This window comes from Temnothorax nylanderi, unplaced genomic scaffold (genome assembly GCF_030848795.1).
Source record: "Temnothorax nylanderi isolate EJ_2023f unplaced genomic scaffold, tnyl_v1.0 TNYL_tig0010_pilon, whole genome shotgun sequence".
In the NCBI taxonomy this organism is placed as follows: domain Eukaryota; kingdom Metazoa; phylum Arthropoda; class Insecta; order Hymenoptera; family Formicidae; genus Temnothorax; species Temnothorax nylanderi.
This window is the reverse complement of record NW_027249072.1, coordinates 1,019,267-1,046,595: the sequence shown is the minus strand read 5'-3', so window position 1 is coordinate 1,046,595 and position 27,329 is coordinate 1,019,267. Positions and strand designations below refer to the sequence as shown.

Here is a 27,329-nt window from a genome sequence, read left to right as displayed (position 1 = left end):
CAATTACGATTTAAATAGCGCTCGCAAAATCGCACATAGTGCGTTGCGTAAAATATATGCATACTTTGCTGCGATAATTTACGCTTTTTTAACGAACGTTTATTTTGGGATAGCACAAAATATAATGAGTTTACTTTTTCCTGTGCTTTACCGCCCATGCTTATTATACGCGCGCGCGCGGGCACGCACGCGTATGTGCGCGTCATAATTATCATAGGCTATTAACGAAAGCGTTGCGCAAATGCTACGAAAGTTTTTTTATTGATCACATCGAGCGAATCTCTGTGGCCAGCGAAGTTCTGTGTAATTCATTGTTAGTTATAAGAATAAGTTTCGCGTTCACACGTAGAACCGTGGGCGAATTTGCGTTTGTCAGAGATGCTTCTCGCGAAGTTTCGCGTCGCTGCAGCTGAAGCTAGAAGTTTTATACGGGCGTATTTATAAGGCTATCTGTGTAAAGACCTTCGCCGTCTTACGACGATATCTGTAAACATAAATAATTGTTAATGCATTTGCAGTACTTTCGCCGCAATCAAATTATTTCCATCGAATTGTGAAAGGATTCCAGAGGTTTGGTTCAATTTTTTCATTCATTTATCAAGACATTTTTCAATTCCATTTCCTATGGTTTTCCAAGAAAATATTTAAATATTTTAATACAGGCGATTCTGCCATTTTACTTTATTGTGATTTTCGCGTTCTCTTTTGTTTCTGGCGCAACTACGAAATACTTTTTTCCAACTTGTATTATTAGATACGGGTCAATTTTTCACGGTTTCTTAGATAAAATCGAATATAGAGGATCAACTATATTCGATCCAGATTGATTTGTGGCACCCTTCGAAGCGTTAGATACTATCATAATATTTCACAGGCACGTACGTATACTGACGCATTAATTCCGAGGATAATTTGATTCATTGGGATCGAAAGCTTAGTTGTGGACTTGATCCTTCCATATATCGCACCGAGATTACTCTCAACAAGGAGTCGTTAGACAGAACGTCCCTACAGTAATGGTTGGGCATCTGAAGTTCGTCACGCTGATTAACCTTTCAGATAGGGGAAATAATTTTCTTTTCGTACACGTCAGAAATGACGCATTTGGAGATCCGACTGTGGGCGTCGGAGCAAGCACTAAAGAAAATATCGCCTTCCCATTGTAAGTCGATTATTTAAAGGTACAATTTTCTAAACGCAAAGAGCTTTTAAGTTATTCTTAAAATAAACATCTAATTTTTTTATAACACATGATAAAAATTAATAGATTAGTTGTTTGTAATTAAAAAATTGAAAGCGGTCGATACATATATTCTAAAATTATTAAATATTTACAAATTTTTTCTCATTAAGGTTCCAATTATAAGATAGTATTTTGAAAAACAAGGTTTGTAAATTACTGATAAGAGTAGTTAAACATTATTAATTTTGCATTTATTTTGGAAAATTAGTTTTTTATTATCAGACTCATTATATGTGTATTATGTTTTTCATTTGTATTATCCATCTACTTCACTATATAATATTTTAAAATCTTAACGGATTTTATTTTATAATTTAGTGATGAAAAGCTTAAGTTTCTATGAATTTTTGCAGTCCTCTTTATTAATTGTAGGTATGTATTTTGTTAATTATCGGACATGCAATTTTGAATGATGATTGTCCAAACTACAAACGTTCTTATAATTCTGAACATTTTCAACAGTAGCTGCTACGTTTTAAGCCAAAGGTTTTGTATTAAATGTTCAATGCGCTGTTATGAATCACGATTAATTTAAGATAAGCTTGACGCTCTTTGACTCCGACGGCCGCCGGCCCTCTATATAATGCCTCTGATGGATTAGCGCATTTTAAATTTACAGTTCACTCATCATTCAACACTATCATACGCGATCCGAAAGCACCTCTGACGAAGTTAATTCGCCCGCCCGGATTCTAGACGCTTTCCGATAAAAATTTTAAATCCTCTCAAGAGTAATTCACCTATGCACGACTCAGTGACCTTTAAGAGAGATTAATTCCGCCATATTGCTACTCCGCGAATCGCGTAAACTTGCATTGTATTAAGCGCCTCGCCGAATATACGAGACGACTTCTATTAATTTGTGATCACGTTAAGCACACGATGCAACTGCGTAATTCCGCGAATTTTCAGATGGATTAACCCTTTGCACTTCAATTCCTCTGTGCAAAGACGAGATTATGCGCATGATTTGATCTTTGCTCTTAATCTAATTATATAGTAAATTCTTTTTACGGTCACCGTTCTTTCATTTACTAAGAGATTGTGAAACGAGTTAATCCCTTTAATGTATCCTTTTAATCTAGCTTATATTTATAAAAAAGAAATATGCATTTTTCATAAATTCTTTTCATCATGTCTGTGAGAACAAACGCGACATCAAACTTTTTTATCTACAGATACTATCCTGTTCAGATTTTAATTTTCAACATGTCAATATGTTTTGATAGTTAAGCGTAAAATTAAATTTCAGTTGCAAATTGAAATTAACGGAAAAAAGTGTTTTATTTGTGTTTGACTTAAACTGTCAGAAATTGAAATTATCTCTAACAATAAGTATCGATGTCTCTTTAGTAAAATAATCATTTCTCTTACTTTGTCCTTTAATATCATGATTGAGAGTGCCCGATGTTTTTAGGACGTCCTATAGAAACTTACTGATCACTAAAATCTTAAAATAAGTTCATCTATCATCTTATATTTGACGAAACAGTGATATTCGGTATCGATGCCGATCGCTTACGTTACGCCGATGACGACGACAACAACGTTGTCGCGGACGTCGCCGTCGGCGCGGCGTGCCATTTATCGGTTGACCCACTCATCCTCGCGATAGAATCCGGCACACGAGTCCGATTTCCCCTGTAACCCCCGGTTTATTGGCGGCGACCCGATCATCCCTTTGTGAACCGGCCATTGTGAGCCACTGGGCCACGTAAACGAAATTGCCGAGGGGCGACGGAGGGATTGAATACAAAAGCGAGTATAGTGTCTGGGCGTGACTGCCCGCCGACGATTCGCCACGGCCTCGTCCGTTTTCACGCTACAATTGTCGAAAAGCTGACCCCCTTCGATCGGCATTGCGTGATTATTTTTTTCTTTCCTTCCGTGCGACAGTTCCCTTTTTATCATTTGACATTAACATATCGCACCGCATCCCGAGAATCTCAGATGATTAAGTTGAAAGCTGAACACTTTAAATTCTTAGGCTCTTTCCAGTACTTTGGTTTCTACTCACAATCAGTTCTTGTGCAGGCCGTATCTATTTCAGATGGACAAAAAGTTCTGGTCCATTTAAACTTTTCAAACTGCATGCTTTGCTGTAGTACCTGATAATAATTATATTTACCTTGTTCATCTCGTACTTTAATATTTTTTATTCTTGGAACATATGCAGTTTCGCGAATATTTGATTTCACAAAAAGTCATCATGCGATCGATCACTGAAAAGTTATTTTTATTCTCATTTTTGTCATTGGCGATGAGATTGCTCATAATTTATCGTTTTCTTTCAACACTATATCAGAAATATTTTCCAAACAAAAAATGCGTCATTTTGACAATGTAAATTCTACGTAAAGTCGAAGTTCAATGTAAAATTCAAGTGAAAGAACATGTCTGTAGGATATATGTTTTAACAGAAAAAAGACAATTATATATCTGCTAAAATTATTATCAGAAATCGATAATTTGAGTTACATAAAAAGATTTGTTAGATTACATATAAAGATTTGTTACATAAAAAGGTTTAAAATTTTATATCATCAAGTTTTTTATGTCTTGCACAATTTAAAGCATTAAATTAATAAACATTACTTTGTGTGAACAAAATTGCAAATTGCAGTTGAACGAATTTTTATTATAACTCAATGAATATTGATTCAGCTGGTATTTAACTTTTACCCTTCAATTGTTGAGTTTTAATTTAATTTATTTTTAAAATAGGCAGTTCGTATAATGCGTGTTAATAAGGACATTTAATTAAAACGGCAGAGAAGGAGGCGCGGGGAACGGTCGATATAAATCCCGAAAGACAAACACTTCGCTGTGTACACTACTTACGGTACCTACCGCTATTCTGCCCTCGGTACGGGCCAAACCAACACCTAGGCGTGTTGTAACGCATTCGTGTAACACAGGCGGAGTTTACCCCGAGTAACCCTACGGCACGCAGCAAACCGGTACAGTGCTCTGCCCTATGCCGTAGCCCTGATTTCCAAGCACCGTTCCAAGCACCGTTCAAGCTATTCCGGTAGTTTTAACAGGGCGAGGCAGCGTCCGGATTGGTTCATGGCCAGTTCTCCGGGATCGTTCCTGGCGCAAGGGAAGGCACCCCGGAGTACTTTGGGGTTACCTCGTCACACACTATGAAACCAAATGGAAATCAATCCACGGGTTGCCGCTGGCTCCCGCCCGTGGCTTTTACAATGGATGCGGTTCCTCGACGTAGAGTCGATACGTCGTGCACGCCCAAATGTTGGAAGCGACGCAGGCTTTGTTGCAAAACGACAACCCATAACAGCGCCAAACCGAGATCCTGTATTTTTTACGGGGCTAGAAAAAGTAAAATATTAAATTTTTTAAAGTCAAATTTTTTTTGTTAAAGTAGAATAATACTAGGATTTCTTTCTCTTTTATAACAACGTAATGTATATAATTAACTAAGTATGAATATAAAGAAAATAATTGTAATATATATACCTAACTCTACGGAAACATGGATCGAAAAGCGTTCGGGAAATAAAGTTGAGTTTAATTTTTTAAAAACAGTTTCTGTGGCATTTGGCAAAGTTCTATTCTGACTTACTTCAGCGGATATCGTGACATCGGATGAAGGATCGATATTTGGCGAAGCCATATCCTCCGCATTACACATTTTACGATGAATTTAGCGACTCGTCGCTTCGCGTTACATACGCGAGATCGTGTCGTCATGAGAAGTCCGACTGGAATTTTTGAGCGCTGTCACACGTCGAGTTTGCACGTTTCGATAACGTCGAAAGTAACGTGACGTTGAATTAAATATCATACGTGATTTTCAACTGATTTATGTGCCCTAGAAACGTTACCATTCTTTTCCACTATAAGTATTATCGATGTGTAAGTGCAAAAGATATTTAATCATTAATCAAGATTTTGAAATACTTGACGTAGACATTAATCAAGATTTTGAAATACTTGACGTAGACACACTGCGACCTTATTCTAATTTTTTATTTTTTTCTATATTATTAGTATCAGTGAAGATTAAATACACTGCTTGTGAACTTGATGGTAAAAATAAAAACAACTCTGATGTTTTTGTAAATTTTTTCAATGACTTTTATATATAAATCTATGTCATGTAAGTTGAATTTATTATTTTAAATATTCTTTAATAAAATGTCGCGTGACGATAAAAATTATTTAATAAATGGAGAGATTGAAGCAAATCGACTTGCAGCGGGAATCAATATTGTAACCATCCTTGAATACAAATGAAAGCATATAAGGATTACATATAAACGACAGCCTATACAATTAATATATATTAGCGATATCGATATTAAGTTATCGCGCAGTTCTTTATTCATCACTCTCTCTCTCTCTCTCTCTCTCTCTCTCTCTCTCTCTCTCTCTCTCTCTCTCTCTCTCTCTCTCTCTATTTTTTTTACTTCTTATTCGTAGAGGTCAGATTAGAGAATACGAGAAGGGAGGAAAGGTTTGAGATGTCATTGGGGTTACCGCGCGATATATATAGAGGCGAACGAAAAGTAACCCCTAGTGTTTCCCCCTTGCGCTCCCCCCTTGCTCCCCAAAACGAGCAGTGAAACCCTCTTTCGCTATTAGACGTTTTTACAATGAGTCCCTATTTACGGGCCTGTCAATGTGATATTTATGTTGGCCGATATTGCGTCGCCGAGCGAGTAATTGAAATTTTCCTAAGCGCGACTCAGCGCCGAGTCAGCCACTCGCTCTCGCTCGATTCTTCGCTCTCGATCCGAGACTCTTCAGCCCCTACCTGGAATCTCACCGGGATGGCTCGTTTCATTCCGCCGGGGCATCCTCGCGCGCAGTCTGGCGAAATTTATAACGCGTCTCTGCATACATACATATACCCACCTATCTACCTATCCACGTGTATGTAGATTCGTTCCCGGAAGGATAGGGAAGTTTCGACTTTTTATCCTCGGCAGAGCGAAGTCAGGAATATCGATGAACATGCAGCGCGCGGCTGAGATAAGTACGAGTAACCTTTCGCCGAGTACTTACCTGTGTGCACCGAGCGGATTTGCGTGCAAATTTGTATCGGTTGTCTCGTATTTTCATTGTTAGCATAGTTGCGCGACTTTTCGTAATCCATTGCAAATCCTTATGATACGGTGGTTTCACAGAGTGTTTAATATTATGCAGCTTTTAGCATAAAACACCGACTAATAGAACTACATTTATTTTAAACGTTGATATATTAACGTTGATATATTAAAAATCTACCGGTAAAAAGCAACTTATGTATAATTTGGACAATGATAAAATATCCTCTTGATAAAATCAACATTGATTTATTCAAACAAAGATTAAAGTTTATTTATATGTGAAATTTTTATCAAAATATTTTTAGTAATTTGTGAAATACTTTGATGATTGACAAAATGTCCAAAATTTTTATTTCTAGAAAGTGTATAATAACTTCCATCAAAAAATATTAAAATATTCATAATACTTTTAAAATATGAATTTTACTATTAAAATATTCATAATACTTTTAAAATATTTGAAAATAGAGAGAAATTTACATTATCGTATTTTTGTCTAAATATGCATTTACTGCATAAAATTTATTAGGCTATTATCCAGCATTACACAAAACCTATTATTGACATATTTAATTATATTATGATTTACGGTCAACACTAATACGATTATTTAATTGAACTAAAATGAATATTGTAGTTATTTTGCATAGTAAAATTTATTGCCGTAATACATTAATGAATATAGCACAATAGTTATAAATTTCCTTATTCAGACCTCATAAATTTGTGGTGATAACATCACTGCATCGTTTGACGGAAATGACGATGATTTTTAGATAAAAGTGGCGCCTTAACGTTGCACACGTTTCGATCATTAAATCATTTGTATGACGTTTTAAGGTGGGATTACATATGGATGGGGAGATAGGTGGGGGGTAAATAGGGACTACTACTATAGCACGTCATGTAATGCTGGCTATAAATCTGACTTTATATCTGTCTTAATAAAAAAGGGAATATGGCGTACTTAAAGAAAGGATTATACATCACGTGCCACGTTCACCGTTTATGTGCTTTTTATTATTGGAATAACTTCGTCCCTACTAGCCGCGACGCATGACAAATATCGAATTTACTCGCGTATCGGTTCCGTTGCGGAAAATTATTGGAAATTTTATCTTGAAATTCCTCAGCTATTTTTTTTTCAAAGATTACAAATTCAATTATCTCTTATCAGTGTATAGCTTGTTGTGGTGTATAAAATGTTGAAAGCTCTGTATAATTATATTTATTAAATTATAGCGTATACTTTGCTGAGAATAATCAGTATTATTTGCCTAATAATTTACGTGCTCGGGATTTGTTATGTTACATTTTTTAAATTTAATCATGGCATTTGTAACGTTATTTATATTTTGCAATTTGTTAAGAAAAATGCTTTCTCGAAGAAGATCAACCGTGAGCTATTAAAAAATAATCGTTACGATAATAGATTATATTTCTGGCACAACGTCGGTTTATTGCAACTTGTATCAAGCTATCCATTTAATCACGCAGTGCATCACGGCGTAATAACGGTGCATCGTATAGCTGCGCTACGACCGATTCCATTAATTAAGAGTACAGATCGTCTTTTTGTTTTTGATGCGCTGCGACGCGCCGCCCCGACCTAAACGATAGCTATTAATCAACGCAAAGACGATTTTGCATCGGCTCCGCTGTCCTCTCTGCACAGGAATTCAGCATTATCGTGACTTATGGCCATTGACCATATGATGTAAACACAATGCGATTAAGACTGAATTATTCTTGCGAGATTTCGTATGAAAAATTTTGTAGTGCCCATTGTTGCTAGATGAGTTAAACGATCGTTAAGTTAAAGTTCAATCTTTTTTCATAATAAATTAAATGTGGGTTTATGTGTTCAGAATTTTGCTGCATACTCTGAACTATTTCAATAGATTACTATTGGATTATTTATTCGCATAGCCGATAATAAAACGGCAGGTGCATTCTGTGTATTGAGTATATAATCGGGAAAGAAATCCAATAATATCTTTATTTAAAACATTCGTATCGATTCTGCTTTTATGTGGATTATATGTTATCGAATAACGAAGAATGTGGTTGGCCGATTACCCGAAAAATCAATTATTGGTCGTGCATCGTGGCTTCTGCATTAATATGGATGAAGGCCGTTGCCCCGTTACAATTGATTTCAACAGGGAACTATATGAAGTAATATTGTTAAAGAATCGATATGCGACTATCATGATAGAAGCAAGACTGCCTGCAACTGATCTTGTTACATTGCAGGATATAGAATATAAGCGTAAAGCGGTTAAGCTTTTAGGAACAAACAAGTTGGCAGGGGATTAATCTCTATCGACTTTTATAATTCATAAATATAATCATAGCTTGCAATATGGAAAATCATAGAAGCATTTTCCTTAAATAATAGGCATCGAAATTCTAGTAGATATTTTTACATAAGGATTATGAACTGTATGTGTATATACGTATTCGAATCCAGTCTGCACAACAATTACAGTTAATAATCAATATTGTACCCGCTGCTTGTCAGCAGATTGAATTTATTCTCCTTACATTCATGGAAATTTTATGGATATGTGATATCGCTCAAATATTTATAGTTAATAATTAAACGAAAACAATGGCCAATAAACAATTTCAAAATTAATCATTTCAAGCAATACCTTGCAATATAATTCATGCTTAACGGCAGGATCGAAACATTTTGAACTCGAGATAAATGATTTTTGCGCACTCGATATCAAACACTCACCATAAATCGCTTTTTTTCGTATAAATATTTTCCTACAAAATATTGCGTGCAATGGAGAGTCATGCTGTAACTTAAAATCTTATCGTCAAATTTTTGACATTTTTATTTACATTAAATGGAACTTTAAATCGCCCATCTATTTGTCACACTATATTAAGCTTAACTTGGGAAATCATAAAATATAGAATATATTATCGCTATTTGCTTAACCATCCGCCACGAAGGAGTCCGATTTGCGACATGCAAAGCCAATTTTACGAAATATAACTTGCTGATTTTTATATAAAAGACATTTTTATATAAAATGAAACGATATTTTATTTGAAATTGGTGACTTTTTTGATTATTTGCAGATAAAATAGGTAAAAATCCCATTAACTGATCTATGGCATAGATTAAAGCTTATCGGGCTATAAAGTACGCAATGTATTTCTATGTATTTTCAGAAAAGAATGGAGAAGGAAATTGTTATCAATTCTGATACAATGATTCTGAAAATTAGTTAATGCTTTTTTAAAACTTTATGGATTTTTTACATGTAAATTTTATTCACTTGAGTAAAGTAATTGATGAAAATTGACAAACTTGTTTTAAACCACAACATATTCTATACTAGAATATTTTACGTACAGATAATTATATATGTGATGTGTTAATCTTATTTCTTAATTCGTGTTTTATCTATATAAAATTGGGTTTCATTAAGCAATTATTTTTAAGATGTTATTGCACTCATTTTTGCATGAAAAAAACTACAAAACTTTATTTCTATTATATTTTCACATAGTAAGATGCTTATAAATACCGACTAATGTCGCGATTTTGCTGAATTTCTCATCTGGTTGCCGACCGCGAAAATTATAGCGGAAAATTTCGCGATACCGCGAGAAACAATATCATGTCGTGTTATAAAGTGTAAAACGACGTCGCATATCGCGGATAATACACTGATATACAACCTCGAGAAAGGGGATCCCGATTTTTATATTAATCTCTTCTCATTCATAAGCTTACTGCGGCTCACGATAGGTATATACGGGGTGGCACTGGTAGGAAATTAGAAATTTATTGACTTTGCTCGCGAATCCGGGACGTTGCTTCGAGGTTACGCCTTTAATCCTTTCGTTTACGAGCATCGCCATTCCATAAAGCACGATAGACGTATCGATCCCTACATAAAGTACGACGCATCGTTACTGAGAGCTGATCGATAATGGACGCGCGATTGTGAGTATAGATTATGTCCATTCACAGTCCGACAACGTAGTTAAATCATGTCACGTACAGAATTTGGCATCCTACTCTGAATTTTTTTCAAATAACTCTGAAATTATCATTGCCATTGTCAATAACTGCTCGATGTACCGTTCATTTTGATTTTGGTATTACGTACGGATATTAAATAGATAGATAGTATACGTAATTGATATGTAACGGGCTGTTATTGTATGTTTAATGTTAAATGGATGAATTTGTAGAATACATTTAACGCTTTTAATTGCGGTAAATAATCTATAACGCAAGCATTAATTAAACGGTTTCGTATCGTTCGCAATTTAACATGGTCTGCTTGATACGCATATCCGATAGCAACGCAGTCAATTGCGGAATATTTTGATTCGCTTATGTTTTTCAGATTAAACATATGTTAATAATGTATACAACTAAAGAAGTTAGAAGAACAATATGAAACGAAGTAAGTGATATGTCATAAAAATGTAAAGAAGAATAACTTCTATTTGTTAAGATAAAATAGTGAATATAATTTTATTTCTTTTTGAAAACGATATTAAAAATTTTTGGTATGTAATAGCCCGTAATAGCACGCATAATGTCCAATAATATAATCCTTGAAAGTGATTATTAATTTTGTAGGACAGGAACATAATTTATGTAATTATCTGTTGTAAAATGCATCCGCGTTCTAAAGTGTTTGAAAGAAATTAATGCAACACACGTTGTTTTAATAGTCACGCGACAATCGACATGTTTGACTCCGATCTGATTTTTCAGTTGATTACAAAAAAAAATTCGGTTGCTGCGCGTTAAACAAGACGATTGAATTGCGCTTTTAATAATTCCGAGCATCGACGCATCCAACAACACAAATATTGGTCTTGTCTTTTTATTTTTTTCCTATCACCTATACAGCCTGTTTTACGACTGACAGACTTCCCATTACTGTTTCCCGCACCGCGACGAAATTGTTCGGCTATTCGGTAAACGTGACTCTTTATTGGAAATTTTCTACCTCCCGATTAACGCTCGCCGGCGCTACGAGCTTCGATGAAACGAGGAAAAAAGAGGTGAACGTATCGCGCGGCGGCCCCGTTTTATCTCGAAATCGAAAGGAACGTTGTAAATTAAAGTAAACGCTCCAAGTATCCTTCTTGTATACTTAAATCATTCTTAGGATGTTATACCCGATACCTTGCAGCTACTGAGAAAATACAAATGTACAACGTCGAGTTGTAGGCAGGTGTGCCGACGATACTGTCGATGTATCGATATATTTTGCTTGCTTTCTCACATTATATTTTATTTTTAGCATTAACTGCAGCATATTGATACTTGTAACGAATAAAGTGTCAATAGCTTATCAACCTTAACTTATTAACCTGTGGCTGATGCACTCTTTTTATACAACTTCTGTAACTTGTACTTGGAAACTATGTTACGCTTGATCTACTCTCATTTAAATATAATAACGTTACTGTCTTTTACTTATATTTTCCAAGAATGCAACTGTCGCATTCGGTGACATATCCCTTCAATTATTGCTTAAAGATAGTCAGTGAAAGTCGATATTAACAGCTACTTTTATTTTGTCTATAGCATGACAATGTAACTGCAGTACTTAAAAAGGAGGTCAGATTGCACGATATTAATAATTCTGCTTGTCTCATCAATTCTTTTATCTAACGCTCTTTAAATCAAGATAAAGGAAAACTTATTTGCATGCATTTCTATATATACTCATTAATATTAAAAACTCTAGCATTATTTAAACTAATATACATTTATAAAAGCAAAATTACAAAATTTCTGTAGTAACTTCCATGTGATGAAGCATTTTGTTATACAAAGAATATTTCATACGTGAATTTTTGCTTACAATGAATTATGCAGCTATTTATGTTGTAAGAAATATTTGTTTCTATTTACTTGCCTTTTACCATTTTCCCGCACATCATTCGTTTCTACGATACGAAACTCCAGATTCATTCACTGAAATACCGGCACAAATGTTTCAACAAAATATACACCTTATTCTTACGTTCTATTGCGTTCTTGTGTTTGAAAAGCTACTGGAGCGTAAGACGCGGGAGCGTAAAATACAATATTCGGGCTTGTTCGAGATCGTGTAATGTAATCTGGGTGTAAATCGCGACGGTGCGCTGCGAAATGTGAGCGGGGCTGCTGCCGCTTACTGCTTGCTTGGCGCTGCAGTTCACGTATGTAGAGCAAGTGGCAGCGTTCCAAATCTCGCGAGTACGTGGGATAAACATTTCCGCCATAGGACAACCGTTTTCCAACGGCTACGGAGGGAATACGCGCTCGATGATATGCCCCATAAAAGTATCAGTTCACTTGTGGGTATCCTGTGACAGTTTTTGCTTGCCAACTGGCAGACACATTTGCATCGAATAGAGCTGTCATGGCGAATTTCTTCAGAATTATTGCAGAAATAAGGGAAAATCAATTTTTAATCAGTTATAGGAAAATATTTTGAAAATTTGATATTAAATTATTATTATATAGAAGCAAAAGCCACTTCTGTCATTTCTCTCTTTTGACTTTTTAAACTTGCTACTTTACCAAATTTGCTGTTCCATACTGTTATTAAATACTGTTATTAGATAAGAGAGATATCGAAAACATCACGGAGAAAGTGAGAGGCTATTGACAGTTTCGATCAATTTCAATGTTAAGAGTTTCTTAATTAGAATTTTAGAAATTGCATTTAGAAGGAATTTACGGTGCACTTCTTTGCACATATATCATATTATGTTGTCACGTTCAATATAGCAATCTCCAAATTCAGCTGTTAGTGATTTTAGGCATTTTAACGTTACGCATAATTTTTTCTTGCGTTGTGAACTGTTAGAAATTTCTACAGCATGCATTACTTTAAAAGTAGTAAATTTCAAGTTTCGTCCGCGTTTATATTCAGGCATATTTTCTCGTTTCTTCTGCAAAGTTTGGAAGAGTCGCAAAGTATTTCTGTGTAAAGATATAACGTTATTTTAAAAACTTACAATTTAATTTTTATTTAAGATTTACGGCAGCGAGATAGTATTAGCGCTAATGTAAATTGCACCGAATAGAATTGAAGTGAATTAAATAGCGATCTATTTCCTTTTCATTGTTATGGCTTTATTATAAGCGAAACGTAGCGTTTTTCGATTAATAAATTTGGCCAGTTGGGTCGATTACAACATCTTTAGTAATCTTTATTATAAGTTTCAAGAAAAAATGTATGAGCCTAAACTGATTTCGAGACCTCTTTGATTTAATGATTTGTACCTCGTTATCTACAGATAATTAAATTCTCGGATGACATTGACATTTGGAAATTACGTTTGGTTCGACGTTTATTGAATTACGTGGTAATGAATCGATATCTGAGATTGAGCATGTAGAATAGACGAGATTAATATTTAATGGAGATTTGACATTCGACGCCTATTAAATCGATTCTTGTTCAAATATTGACACATGGCGCTCGATTGTGTGAAAGAAAATTTGCATAAATTGTTTACTACAATGGACTAAAAACGGCATAGTTTTTTATTCACCTACTAATTGTAAGAAAAAATGATCAAGAAATCTGTACGTGAAAGTAACCTGTATAATACGTCATGGAATATAATTATTTTATTAATAGCAATATTATTACACATAATTGATAATTCGATTATCGCAATTTAAAATATAAAAACGATAATTTTCGATGATATTTCTAAACTTAGCAGAATAAAAATCTGTTTTCAAGATATAAACCCGTATCAAATATTATTTTTAAATTTAATAAGTAGCCTTGTCGTTAAAAAATGTATCTAATATTAAACTTCTTTTAGCCTAGTTTAGATAAGAAAAGTCTGTTTTTGGATGTATAATATTTGGATAATTTACAACTTTTAGTTCACTAGAATATTTGATTTGATTTTGTTAAAATAAAATCGATTTCAGAAAAGTATAGGAAGAGAGATAACAATTTTTGTAGTAATTTTTGAGTTTTCTTTGAGACATATCAGCTGTGAGCTCGTATGAAAATTCACGTGGCATATACACTGAGCTACAGACGGACTTGAGTACTTCGCGGGCACTAATCGTACTAACTGGTCATGATCGGCAAACTTTTCGAACGATTCTTGTCCCTCGTCGGCCGACCGGGCGATTCGACGAACGTGGGAACGACCGGCTCGCGCAACTAATGGAATTATAGGACGACGATTCTCCGCCGATTTCGTAGCGGACTTAGGAGCTTGAGAACTGTATCCTCACGAATGCTATCGACGAAACTTTTCAGACTCCCTCCACTAGAGTTTTGACATTTCAATAATGTCGTATCTGCGCATTTTGGTCGAGAGAGTGATTAAAAATTTACTTCTTGAGTGAAGTTAGGTAGTAATTCGCGATAAGTTAAACTTTCTTAACGTACTAAAATATAGATACCAATTTCAATAAAGAATGACAAAATGTTTCCTCACATTATTTATTTTTAGTAGACAGTGTAATGCAACGAAAAATGTATTTTTTATATCTTACAATTGATCGAAGGTAATTTAAGAACTCGTAAAAAATTTTACTTTTGTTAAAGAGAATAAAAATTATACTTAATGTGTGAAACATGGACGCGTCTTAATTATTCTTAAAATGCGCATATAATAAACTGTCAGATGGGGTTGACAAGATATCGCAATATCATTTACACTCTAATCAACGTTCAAGAGGGTGCTCGGGTGACTGGTATAACGTTCGGCTCTAAAATTCACACCTCCCGTTAGCACCGGGGATCGTTACCGGCTCGACCGACGTTATCTGGGGCACGCATCTCCCGTGCTAATGCAATACAGCGCCGGTGTGACGATATATCGGTCGAGTAAAAATATACGAGTGCTCTAATGGGCGCCAGTCGTGGCGGGCTCCAGCCAGGGGGTGAGAAACCGGAAAGTGTTCACGTGTACAGCCCTGTGTCCGGTACGGGTTGGCCTGTATTTCTGTTCTTTCCCGAAGGGAACGTTGACGAGAGGACCGAATGAAAATCCGGCGAAGAAAAAAGGGGGACAAGGTCTTCTCGGACTGGCACAAAGCACAATGTGTCTGTCTTTTTTAAGTTATTGCTACGGTAACTGTGCTTTCCTTTGTATCACATGGACCTTTAACCCTTTGTTGCATGTGTCGCATATATGGGACACCTATTTCTTTACAGTTTTTCTATGTTTTTACGTATTTCATTGGTTTGTGTAAATTTGGTATCGTTATGTTTCTAAAACTTGCATGTGTACATAAAAAACATAAATATGTAATTATTTTTCCGTTTTTTGGCTTTGTTACTGATCATTTCTAAATTCATCTATCATTTTTAAAATAAAATTTTATTACAATCAGAACTTGACACTTTGCAAGATTCTCTTGTAAGGATTTTGAAAAAGTACTTATATTTAACTTATATTTTCGGTATATATATATATTTTTTTTTATATTAGACTTTTTTATTAAAAAGTAGCAAAAATTTCTTCCGTTATTTTGTATTTTCAGATTTTGACTGCAGATTTAAAATCAAAAGATTTTATGATAAATAGATTGGCAGTTATGGCCTCATTAAACTATTCCAAAGAAAAGTCGACTTTAAACTTATCAAGAAATATTGTCAGAATTTGTAGCGATGATCTTTTGAAGCATACTGTAGAATGGTATTCTCGAATATAGTGCTTAAGCTCGATGTAACCGCAGCAATATAGACATCGCACTTGCGGTATACTCGAATGAATCCAATCGAATCGAAGCCTCAGCCTCCCTCTTCTCGACCTTAGGTGTAATTAACGATTTAGCAGATTACGTTTAAGGATAATATCGAGAATTATTGCTGTAACTCTCATTCGAGCGTTTATCGATAATGCGGTACCCAACGTAACCACTATATTATAATAATAAAGTGATAAATTATTTAAAAATTCTCGCTTTCTCTTTATTGGATATAGAATAATCTTTTAGATTATTGATGTTTTTAATTTAAATTTAATAAAAATTTGATATTTGATAATTAAATCTTAAATTAAAATCCTATTAAAATATAATCAACTTGAAATAAAATGAAAAATAAGATTTTATTATTTACTTACATTCTTGAAACTTAATTCACATGAAGTAGCTTTTCCGGTTACTTGTAATTTAAAAATTATCTTCGTTAAAAGAAAATTGATTACATAAATAATTATAATAAATATGACATTTATCAAATACGAAATCATAGAACACTCTGCGGGATATTATGTCGCGTCACAGACATCTTCTGAAAAGTGAGTTTTCGTTACGGGTCGTACAACAATCATTCCATTCAACTTCCTCCGTTAATGCAGGCTAAAAACATACTGACCTTTCATCAAGAATTCAACCAAAATCGTCGGGCTGCGTGACGCAACTAGGCATAAATGGCTCTCAAACTTTCGAAACTGAAGTCGTAATTTTTACCTGCCGGGCAACCCGTATCTAACTGAGTTGGTCTCGTGTCGTCGTGGTAGGAAAAAGAAAAAAAACTAAAAGGGCTGACAGTTGCAAGGTCAGCTCAGAATGGTCGAAAGCGTACAAGAAATATCCCTTTAAATGCGGAACCGTGAACACGCTGCCACTTCCGAAGTTTCAGTTATCAAACGCGAGATTAACTGTATAATTAGTGTACGAGTCGTTAACGTACTCAACTTTTTTTATTCGAGACTAGACGTGTTCGTTAGTGCGCAAATATGATCGATGGCCGTATGACAGCTCTCTCGGGACTTGCGAAATTTGTTTGTTCCGGGATGTAACGTAATGAATTGATAGAGTGCTTACGACACGATGCGTATCTATGCAGGCTATATGGAAGATACTTGTAAATTAATTCAGACGAACAAAATGCGGATTTTGTTTGCGACTATAAAATGTTACGTATAAATTATAAAGTGAAATTTTATCTCAGAGGTAAATATCGATAAATAATTTTTGTAACAATATCAACTTGTTCACAGTGACAGTAAAAAGCGCAAATTTCAATGTCTTTTTTTCATTGATATATGAATATGTACAATTTTATAATTTTTTATAAATGACAACAAATGTTTTATTTTCCATATTTGATTGTGATGCATTAAAATACTAAGTTATAATATTAAACACATTTATGTCATATTTCTTTCCTTGAATTAGAATGGAAATATTTCGGGATGTGAAACACTGTAATCGGTATTTTTACGATGCACATGATCGTAGTCCGAGTGGGGAAAGATCAGGTTTTCGATATCCACCATATTCGTTTTGCATTGTCGACATATATTCGTTTTGCATTGTCAAGTTTAAAGTACGCGCGAGAGTGACAGTCAGTCTCCAAGTATTTGCACCGATACTTATTTGCGGCTTATGAAAATTTTAAGTCTCATAAATCACGAGTTATGGAACAGGTATAAATTATGGTTATTATCGGTTTTACTGCGTCCAAGAGCGTCTCTCGATAATCCGGTGCCGTCGCACCGTAAAAGCGAAAGTAGGGAATCGCTCGCTATAAGCGGAAGTTTTACGGTCGACCGATCAGTTGTGATTTTAAGTTGTGTGTGTAAGACTCAAGGTCATCTCAAAAGACCGCTGATGACCCAGCAGATTGGTGATCTATCGTATACTGGTTATAAAGACATAAAGTTTCGACTTTATTATAGTTTTATATATTATTACCAATTAGAGAGATTAAACAATCTTGTTAGAACATGAACTAGGATTATACTATAGATAAAAGTTTAAATTTACGATCGCTTCAGTGAAACTGAATTATTTAAAAACGACTTTAGCTTCGGAGCATAATTGACTTTAAACTAGAATGCAACTGTTTACGAAAATTTATTATTTATAAGACAGTGCCACGTTGACTGTCCGATGAATTGGTAATAAGAATCCAAGTACTAATATTTAGAAAAGTTATATTTTAAATGTGATCGATAAACTTTATATCTATTTATAATCGTGCATTTATCACTTCTTTCTGTGTTTTTAAAATATTTATAAGATAATATCGGTAATCAAAACAGCATATTTATAGTTACGTATATTTACTTTATGAACTCCCCAAATCTGAATCAGTGAATAGTACTGCTGAATCAGTGAATAGTCACTGATTCAGATTTAGAGAGAAGAGAATATAGGACGTGTATAAAAATTATAGCTTCAAGATAATCTGTACCATGTGATGTGACACTTTGACGTATATTCGATAGTGCCGGTTAATACTAAAATTATTTCGACTAAATTAAATGTGTGGCAGTGCGGCTTCCTTGCAACGGCAAATAATATGATATAACAGCTTTATTAATATAACAGACTAAATTCTGTGATATAGAATTAATAATCGAAACAATGAAATTAGCATTGTAAAATTTGGAACGCAGGCAAATATCATGTACTTAGTCACAAAATAGAATTTATTCAAAAAACACTGTTATTGATTTCGTGTTCTAGATTTACGAATGTCGAAATAATGGGAATATGATTTTCCGCGTATAGGACCTTATTGCGATACGTTTCTAAGAGCCGTTAAAGGCAAGTCTCATATTGTCTACCGTGAAACTTAATCTTCAGCTGCTGCTTCCAGGCGAATGAGGTTTCATTAAAAAAATCCAATTTTTAAGAGCGACTACGTTCAAGCCAAGGGGCAAGAATTAAATTCTGCGTGCTTCTTTTTTTGCTTGCGGCAGCGCGAAATTTGATGGGCTTGGAAGGAGATACACGAGGATAGTATCCTAGAGTACGTAAAGAGGCTGATATTAAAGGAGGAAGGAGAGGCATAAATAATCGAGAGACGAATGTCGTCGAATTGATAAGAATCATTTTAATTACCTTAAATGAAATATGTTATTGCTCACAAACAGAATGTTAGAGTACATTGGTCGTTATTTTATATCTCGTAAATAGTAATGATATGAGCTATTTATTTTAAAAGTGATGTTAGTCCATTTTTCAAACATGACAAATAAACGAAATAAAATTGTTTAGGCCGATGTTCTATTTTAAAAATAAATAGCTCTTTAACGTACGAAAGTTTTGAATAAATCATTAAAGTTTTTAATCTATATTCACTATATATCTTCGCCAGAGTGAAACTTTAAAAGCACATACATACAAAAACAGACGTACATTTAAAGCATAACTAACTTTGTTAGCTAGAGACATAATTTATTCATTACAGCGATACAACGCGAGATATTTCAATTCCGCTGGTGTCGTCACTGATATAATCATGTAAAATATATAGGTATATAGATAAATAGATACGTTAGGTCCCTTAGGACATGTATGTGTATGATACATACTTATACTTGGGATATACACTAAGGCATGAGATAGCACCGTCCACACCATGACTAATGACGTCTAGTTCGCGATACTTCTGCTGGTACGACACTCACTCTTACGGGGTGCGCGATATCTCAAAGTAAGGGGATCTACATGTACAATAATTAATCGCCGGTTAATTGTGGCCGGCGTGATGCGGGCGCCATGGTGGAAATTGGCGTAACCTCGTCTGGCACGAGAATTCGTTGCGCGTGTCGAATTTATGCGTGTTGCTCTCGCAGTGGAAATGGAAATGGAAATGTCACCCGCGTCGACGCCATTTGTCGAATGGGAGAGAGCTATGAAAAGTGTCTTGCAAATAGTGGTGACGCAATTACGCGATCGTACCAAAATTCATTCTGCAAATATACAGTAATTCCAGTGGACTACAGTTTTCATCGTAATGAAAGGAATTTATAAGCAGGTTCGCCAATTAATCTAGTTGTGTTAAAATTTCGATATATTGAGCTTAAATCAATTTTCATTGATGCGGAAATTTCTCTCGCGGTTGTATCGGGATTGTAATTGTTATTTTGAAATAACAATTTGCTTCAAATAATACTTTTTTTTTGCTACAGTAAACATTAACTAGAAAAATAGGGATTAATCACTCTAGCGAACGTGTCATATTAAAGAATAACAAAATAATCATTTAATGCTGAATTATGAAATTGAATGTTTGTCGATCACAATCGGTGGTAATCTTATTGTTAGTAGTAATCTTTCAAGTAACTTTAGCTTGTATTAGAAGTGTTCGGCATTCATTATTGCAAACGACAGTTGTGATATTAAATGAAATCTCAAGTCTTTCATCTTGCGTCGATAAACCGCAAAAATGACTCGTGCTCAGCTTTATTCGATGGAAATTTCTTTCTTGATTCTATCGTCGCCGCACGCAAATCCAACGGTCAAAGAGGAAAAAAGAGAGGTAACACCCTTTTTCTCGAGCAGCCTGCTTGCTCGCGAGTATGATAAAGAGATCTCTCGTCTCGCCCGTCTCTCCCCGGCCTGATCCGAGAAGAATGGTACGAGTGGAAGTGTCGAACATGTGCCCGGGATTGGCCGGCGCACTTCCTCGGCCGTGGAGAACTCCGAGAAGTCAGGTGCAAGGATGTACATGCGCGCGGACGTCGAAATATTTCTGAAAAGAACGGCTGGTCAGGACGCGGACGGAGGATGGGGTAGGACGTGGGGGGCGGAGGTGGGAGAGATCCGGAAAGTCCTTGGCAAAGGGTGCACCTCCAGCGCGCGGTTTCTCGGAGAGGTATGAGAGAGAAAGATAGAAATGGTTGATCGTGTGCGCTGCCGGTGAAGAGAATGGGGTGGTCGTTCGGTCGTTCGTACGTGAAGGGTCGGTGTTAGGCAGTCGGAACATGGCATAGCGCGCGCGGGAAGGAATAGGCAGTCGTAGAGAGAAGAACCGACCACCGTTGGAATGTGAGCGGGACGAGGATCCGACCAGGAGTCGGGTGAGAAAGAGAGAAAGGGGGCGAAAATCGAGAGCGACGGGACGATAGAAGGAGAGAGTAGGAATAAGAGGAACAGTACCCGAAGAAGGGTGCCGGAGATAGAGGGAAAGAGATATAGGAAGCCAGGTTGAGTGAGTAAGAGCGAGAACGGGAGGGCGAAGGATAGGGATCCACGGGGGATGGTGCGCGCGTAGGGTCGCGCGCGCGACAGCGAACGTGGGTGTTCTCGAAAGGGGGTGGGGAGAGAGCGGCAGGAGAGAGAGAGAGCGGTGGGAGAGAGCAGCGGGAGAAAGCGGTGGGGACTCCCTAGGCCGAGGGAACCAGTCGGGTCCCGGCTTCAGGTCGCGGTGGCGTTCAGTTCACAGGCGGGTGCCGTGGCGCGCGGTTGGCCTGTGCGGTGTTGTACGTTGTAGTGTGTGTTTTCTCGTTAAGAGAAAGATAGAGAGAGGGAGAGAAAGAGAAAGAAAGGGAACGAAAGAGAGCCGATTGAAGTTTCGAGATCGTCCAATTCGACAGATACAACGAGATAGTGATAATAGTTCTTGCGATTCAGTAATCGTTCGATCTGAGCAACGACGGAGTTGTCCTCTGTCTGACGAAATCTCAGCTCCGATCCGACGGACGTATCTCTCTCACCATTCGAAGGGAAACAGGTTCGTATTTTTCTTCCGCGAACGTCGGTTCGATGGAACCTATCGATCGTAATCAGTGGATAGTGTGATATCTACCTGATCGCGCGCAAATCGGAGCGCAACTTTCGGAGCGTCGCGACGACGGACGTCAATAAGGAGGCAAAGTGACGCGCAGATAAACAGATCGAGAGGCACGAGTGGCTGTCTATCACCGACTCGCTACCGAGTTATCGGCTTTAGTTCTAGGAGGGCGTAATCGAGGAGCTCGTAAAGTGAGTGAGTGACAGTGACGGAAGTATGTGATCGCCAAGGCGGCGGATGATAGGAAGTTCTTAACGACGCGGGTGTGTATAACGACGGAGAATTGCCGTACCTCAAGAAGACATTCATCAAACTTGAAACGGGCTCGAGGACATCTCGTGGTCGATATTTCTCTGAGTGGTGAGTTTTTTTCTATGACTCATAAAATTCGACGAATCGACACAATCGAGGAACGAAATCCGGAAACACAACAGTCCAAGAACTATTTGAGAAGCGTTCGAGAGATTAGATAGCACGTAAACGTTTTAAACCATTTTAAAGCGTTACTAATGGTGCGATTGTTTTCCGCGTTCTGCCTTCTACACTTTTAAATTTATCGTGTCTTTTGTAAGAGATTTTCAGAACATTATGTCTCATAATGTTTTGCATTCATATAAGAAAAGATCTGTAGAAAATGAGTTATTAAGACTTGTAGATACATTAGCAAGACATCTAAAAGATTGAATAAATTGATCAGTACTTTGATAGCAATTCTTTTTCTGAAATTGTTTACGTTATTCTTTCGCAGAAATCGACACAATTTTGGATCCGTTGATACGATAGACGAAGTTTTGTTTGATAAAAGTTGTTAAGATTCTTTGACATGTTTGTCTCATTGTCAATAACTATACGAAGTGTTATGAAACACGTCACTGCTCTAACGGATGATGAAATATAGACTTTCACATAAGACACGAAGGCGAGACTTGGAATGGATTATCGACATTGATAATATCGTGTTGATAACTTGATATAAGAATAGAATAAATGTGCTAGAAAAAAGATAATTATTAATTATCTTTTGAGCGGTTTCCATTACATGATATCTTAACATAGCATTGAAAAGAATGTTTCCGTTTTAATAATGTGTTGTTTCTTCGGACTAGATCTAACATCATTAAAAGTGAATTAACCGATTCTCAAATTTTATACGATATGCTTATGTGCTTTATAACGATATAATTATGTAAACAATTCGAAAATACGTAAAATTTTCCTTGATATTTTATTTTGTTTGTAGGAAGGGAAAGATTTTCCTCCACAAATGTAATAAAATTTAGAAAGCAGATATTCTTGTCATGAGATTATTGTAATATTTTTGTTAATTATACTTTTACAATCGCGCGATATTGTTTCGATTTGTGTCTATAAGTAGTATGTTTGATGACTAATAGTGAAGCATTAGGATTTACTAAAAGAACGACGCAATCAGATGACGAATAAGTTTAGAACACACCGATATCTATTTCCTGACGAAAATATCCAAGTGTCTATCGTTATCGGTTTTTATCGCTCATAAAATAAAAAGACGTGTTTAAATTCGAGTTGTTTTTATGGAGAGAAAAAATGATTCTCAATTACCGTGAGAAACGTGAAAGTTAACAGTCCGCCGTCGCTTGGCGGTTTGATAGCAAACGGTTGAAGTTTCTGGTTCACCTAGCGAATAGCTGCGAGCACCACGAGAGTCATTTCGCGAATAATGCTTCACGGTAATATTCGCAGATCGATGTTTATGCCGTGGCGCCTGTCACGCGCAGTCTGTCGCTCCGAGCTCGCACAATGCAGTGAAACGCGAAAGTGATCCCACGCCGCAAAAAAAAAGGGAATAAAATCGTGCGATCGTAAAACACAGAAGCTCTCGATCATACGACACACATCGGCGTGTATGTCATCGATGCATGTAGACTCGTAGAAAAAATGCTGGAACCAAGTTTTCAAACCCAATTTAAAGTTCGCGCTGAATTGCCGAAATTTAGTGGCACACGCTAATGTCTCATATATAAGCTGTCATTATCGCTGTTCCTGTTCACGACAGGTTCTTTGGGATAAATATGACAGGATAAATATGAAGTCAATCTTCTCATTTATACACACAATTTACTGGCCACAAAATTATTGGATTGTTTAGTATTTAAAATTTATTTGGGTGAATTTATTGTCAGGACTGTGTGAATGACGGGGTCTTTCGGTTTTTAAAAATTTATAGTTCTTCAAATCAGAACTTAATCGTTATTGTTTAATGTAGTAATAACAATTTAAATAAATTTACTAGAATTAGAATGATGTGGTAATCCTGAAATTTTTATATGTATAAGTATACAATATGCTTCTCGCGTGCTATCTAAATCGGCAATAATCGATTCTTCTGCTTTAATGTCGCAGTCAATGACATTCCGCGGGCTTTTCACCGATGAGATTGTAAAATCTCGAGCTAAAGACGACGTCCTGACTCGATTCGCGGGTTTTCAATGTAACCTGACCAGCCTAATTCTAACGGCACGTCCCAGTTTTTTTTTCGTGAAAGTTTCCGAGTATAACGGCGTTGTCTCGACACAGTTCGAGGCAGTGAATTTAAGAGCATTGTCGTGTCGTGCGGCCAAAACGAAAATAAGGGAAGTTCGAACGGAACCCTTTGCACACTGTGCCCACTGCGGGAAATTTTTCTTTCTCTTTTAGAATCTTTTTGTCGGGGATGTCCGTAAATCTTAATGCATCTAAGTCAACGGTTTTTTTACTGTTTAAAATTTATAGAAGAGAAGATATTTGTTCGGTTTTTTTTCTTATATGCGATCTTTAAGCTGATCGCTTAAACCGTTAACAAAACAAGAAAATTGAACGAACTGTTCGATCAATTTAATGTAACTTTGGTATGTCAATTTCAAGCCGCGATAGCTACGTATTCTAATTCTAATCTTCTAACTTTCTAATATTCTAAAATCTTGTTTTGTGTTGTTCTGCCGTTATAATTTGCCAGCATTGTAAAATTTGATTTTCTCGCGGATTTTTCGTATAGCTATCTGTAAAGCCGGAAGCGCATATAAAGTATTGTATTTGGAATGGATAATCTTATGGATAATCTCCTTAAAATATTAAAGACAGCATTAGGAATATCACGAAAATCTTGAAAGGGTTAAGCTGGGATCTTTTCTAATCCGTAAACAGGCCACAGAGTTCTTGACAGAATTGCCTGAACTGTTGGTTGGTAGCATCTAATAGTGCCATAATACGAGCTAACATCTCGTGAATGCGGATTTTAGTAGATGCGTTGTGTTACAAGTGACTTTATGAATACAACGTGGTAAAAAGTACGACGGTAGCGAGAATGACGAATGGTAAAAGCTGGCGGTGAATCACTCTTATATTGTAATCTTTGCGCTATATGATATATGATGCAAGAATGAAATATTTCGTCTCGACTGCCAAGACGAAATATCTTTTTCTGAATATGCGTGATGGAAAATCAGAATGCACGCAAAAAATCAGATTACATATGTAATTCTTTAAATCTTGTAAATATTTTTCTTTATACACTCAATTCTTAATATTTGCGACTAAGGTATTCAAGCCATTCTTTTCATAGAATAAAGAGATTTAAAGAACCGAATGGATAAACCGCTCAAAAGTTAATGATAATTTCTTAGGCGGTACTTAGGAAAGTATAATAGCTAAACAATATTTCATTCAAGTAATACTTACTAATACTTTCGTATATTAAAGTTTTTCGACACTTCGTTGTTTTTCGACCAAAATTACTGCGCTCGCAATATGACATTCGTGTCTTATGATTTAGCAAGAAGAAAAAGTTCATTAAAACTTTAATAGTTCTGTTTCGTCGATGTCCAATTAGTGCTATTAGTGTTTAATATAGCTGTTGCTAATCTCACTTTCAACTTTTCGGAATAAATCCATAAAGGCAAACTTGTGCGAAGCGATTGAATCGTTCTTGCGTCGATTAGACAAAAAAGGAGCAATTGATTCGATTCGTCTCTTCGATATCGCGGCGATTCGCGATGTGTCGCATTTCCATAGGTTGAGGAATGGGTCTCGTGAAGTGCGAAAAGATTGTCGCGAACGCGAGAGATGGTGCGCGCGGATAACGCCGCCGGCCACGGCCGTCGGGTGATGTTTCACCCGTGGCTGTCCTACATCAGGATCTTTACCGGCTATCTCCTTTAAGCTCACTCTCCTCCATGGAAGGTCCTCCGCGGTTCCGAGACCGTTTGCGTTTCCCGCACTTCCAGCCCTCTCTTTCTCCTTCGTCACTCTCGCATGAAAATTATTCTCTCGTTCGCTTTCCGTCGGACGGAAAAAGCAATCTGTTAACGGATCTCGTTCTTCATCCCTGTACGAAAAAGCGTCTCTTCAAATCTGCTTTTTCTCTTGGAAGGATTAGTAATATTAACATTTGCGTATCGACTTGTTAATCTCTCTGCTTAAATAGAAAAAAAAAATTAATGCCGTCTCATCGAAATTATCGTGGCTCACATTAATATCGGCATATTGGATTTTTCATCTATGCTAATCCTTTTTATTGAATGCATTACGATTTTATTTATCATAATTTATTATGTCCTTTTATATATGTCATTTTAATTAAGATTTATTACTTTTATTAATTTTCACGTTTGCAGAACATATATCATAATACACAATCTGTATTGTATAATTATATAACTGTATAATTGAATATCTTTTATTTAAAAAACAATGAACAGTAATATCTCGTTGTTGGTATAAAACATTGTTAAACGTTAAATATAATTTAAGTGCTTTGTTTTATATGAATCAGATTATTATTTTATAAAATTCTAGCGTATTACGGTCGAGCGTGTATTTGACAATTTGCAAAAAATACAGTTTTTGTAACATGAAAATTCGAGACCTTCTATTCTGTTACGTGCGATAATAAGGTAGCATGGCATATTAAATTAGTCACGCAGGCTGTAGCGCGCAATTTGCATTGAAATTGTAAAGATATCGGCAAGTAACAACGTTCATTTCATACAAGAATATTAGTAGCTGGAAAAGCATTTATATATGTATATAATTAACTCCTTTAAAAATAGTCATCATGCCATGCAACTTGCAGATCATTCATCGATCTCTTACTTGCTGTATTGTCAAATTAACGCTTGTTACAACAATATCTTTATATTATACTAAGTATTTTGTACAATTTGGGCCGAGCATATAATAATGTTTCATATAGAGAGAAGAGAAACTCTTTTAAAACGATAAATTATTTTATCGAGTAAGTCTGGAATCTACTACAATATCTTAGGTTTTATTTTTAAATAGTTCTTTATGCATATATACAGTCTGCTTATAAGAATTTGTAAGATAAGCATTATTTTAGAATCACTGAGAAATATGTTTAAACTGTCTGACGTCTACGTACGCAAATAGTCTTCCTTGTCTAGTTCCTGAATAGTTAACATATTCGACGAACTCGCTATATATAAACGTCTAGAATCGTTTCTTTCTAACAGACGAGATAACAGCGCG

The 27,329-nt window shown here is 35.9% G+C and overlaps 1 protein-coding gene across 3 annotated transcripts in view; it reads left to right on the top strand.

Moving 5' to 3' along the window:
• Olf413 (DBH like monooxygenase olf413) overlaps positions 1–27,329 on the top strand; it is a 259,648-nt gene that overhangs the window by 42,783 nt on the left and 189,536 nt on the right. Inside the window, exon 1 of one of the 3 annotated variants that reach the window (XM_071726695.1) lies at positions 21,449–22,184. The exons of the other annotated variants lie outside the window; for them this stretch is intronic. The gene's annotated coding sequence lies outside the window, so the exon portion shown is untranslated. Of the gene's footprint in view, positions 1–21,448; positions 22,185–27,329 lie in introns of those variants that run through there. 3 annotated transcript variants of the gene reach the window in all.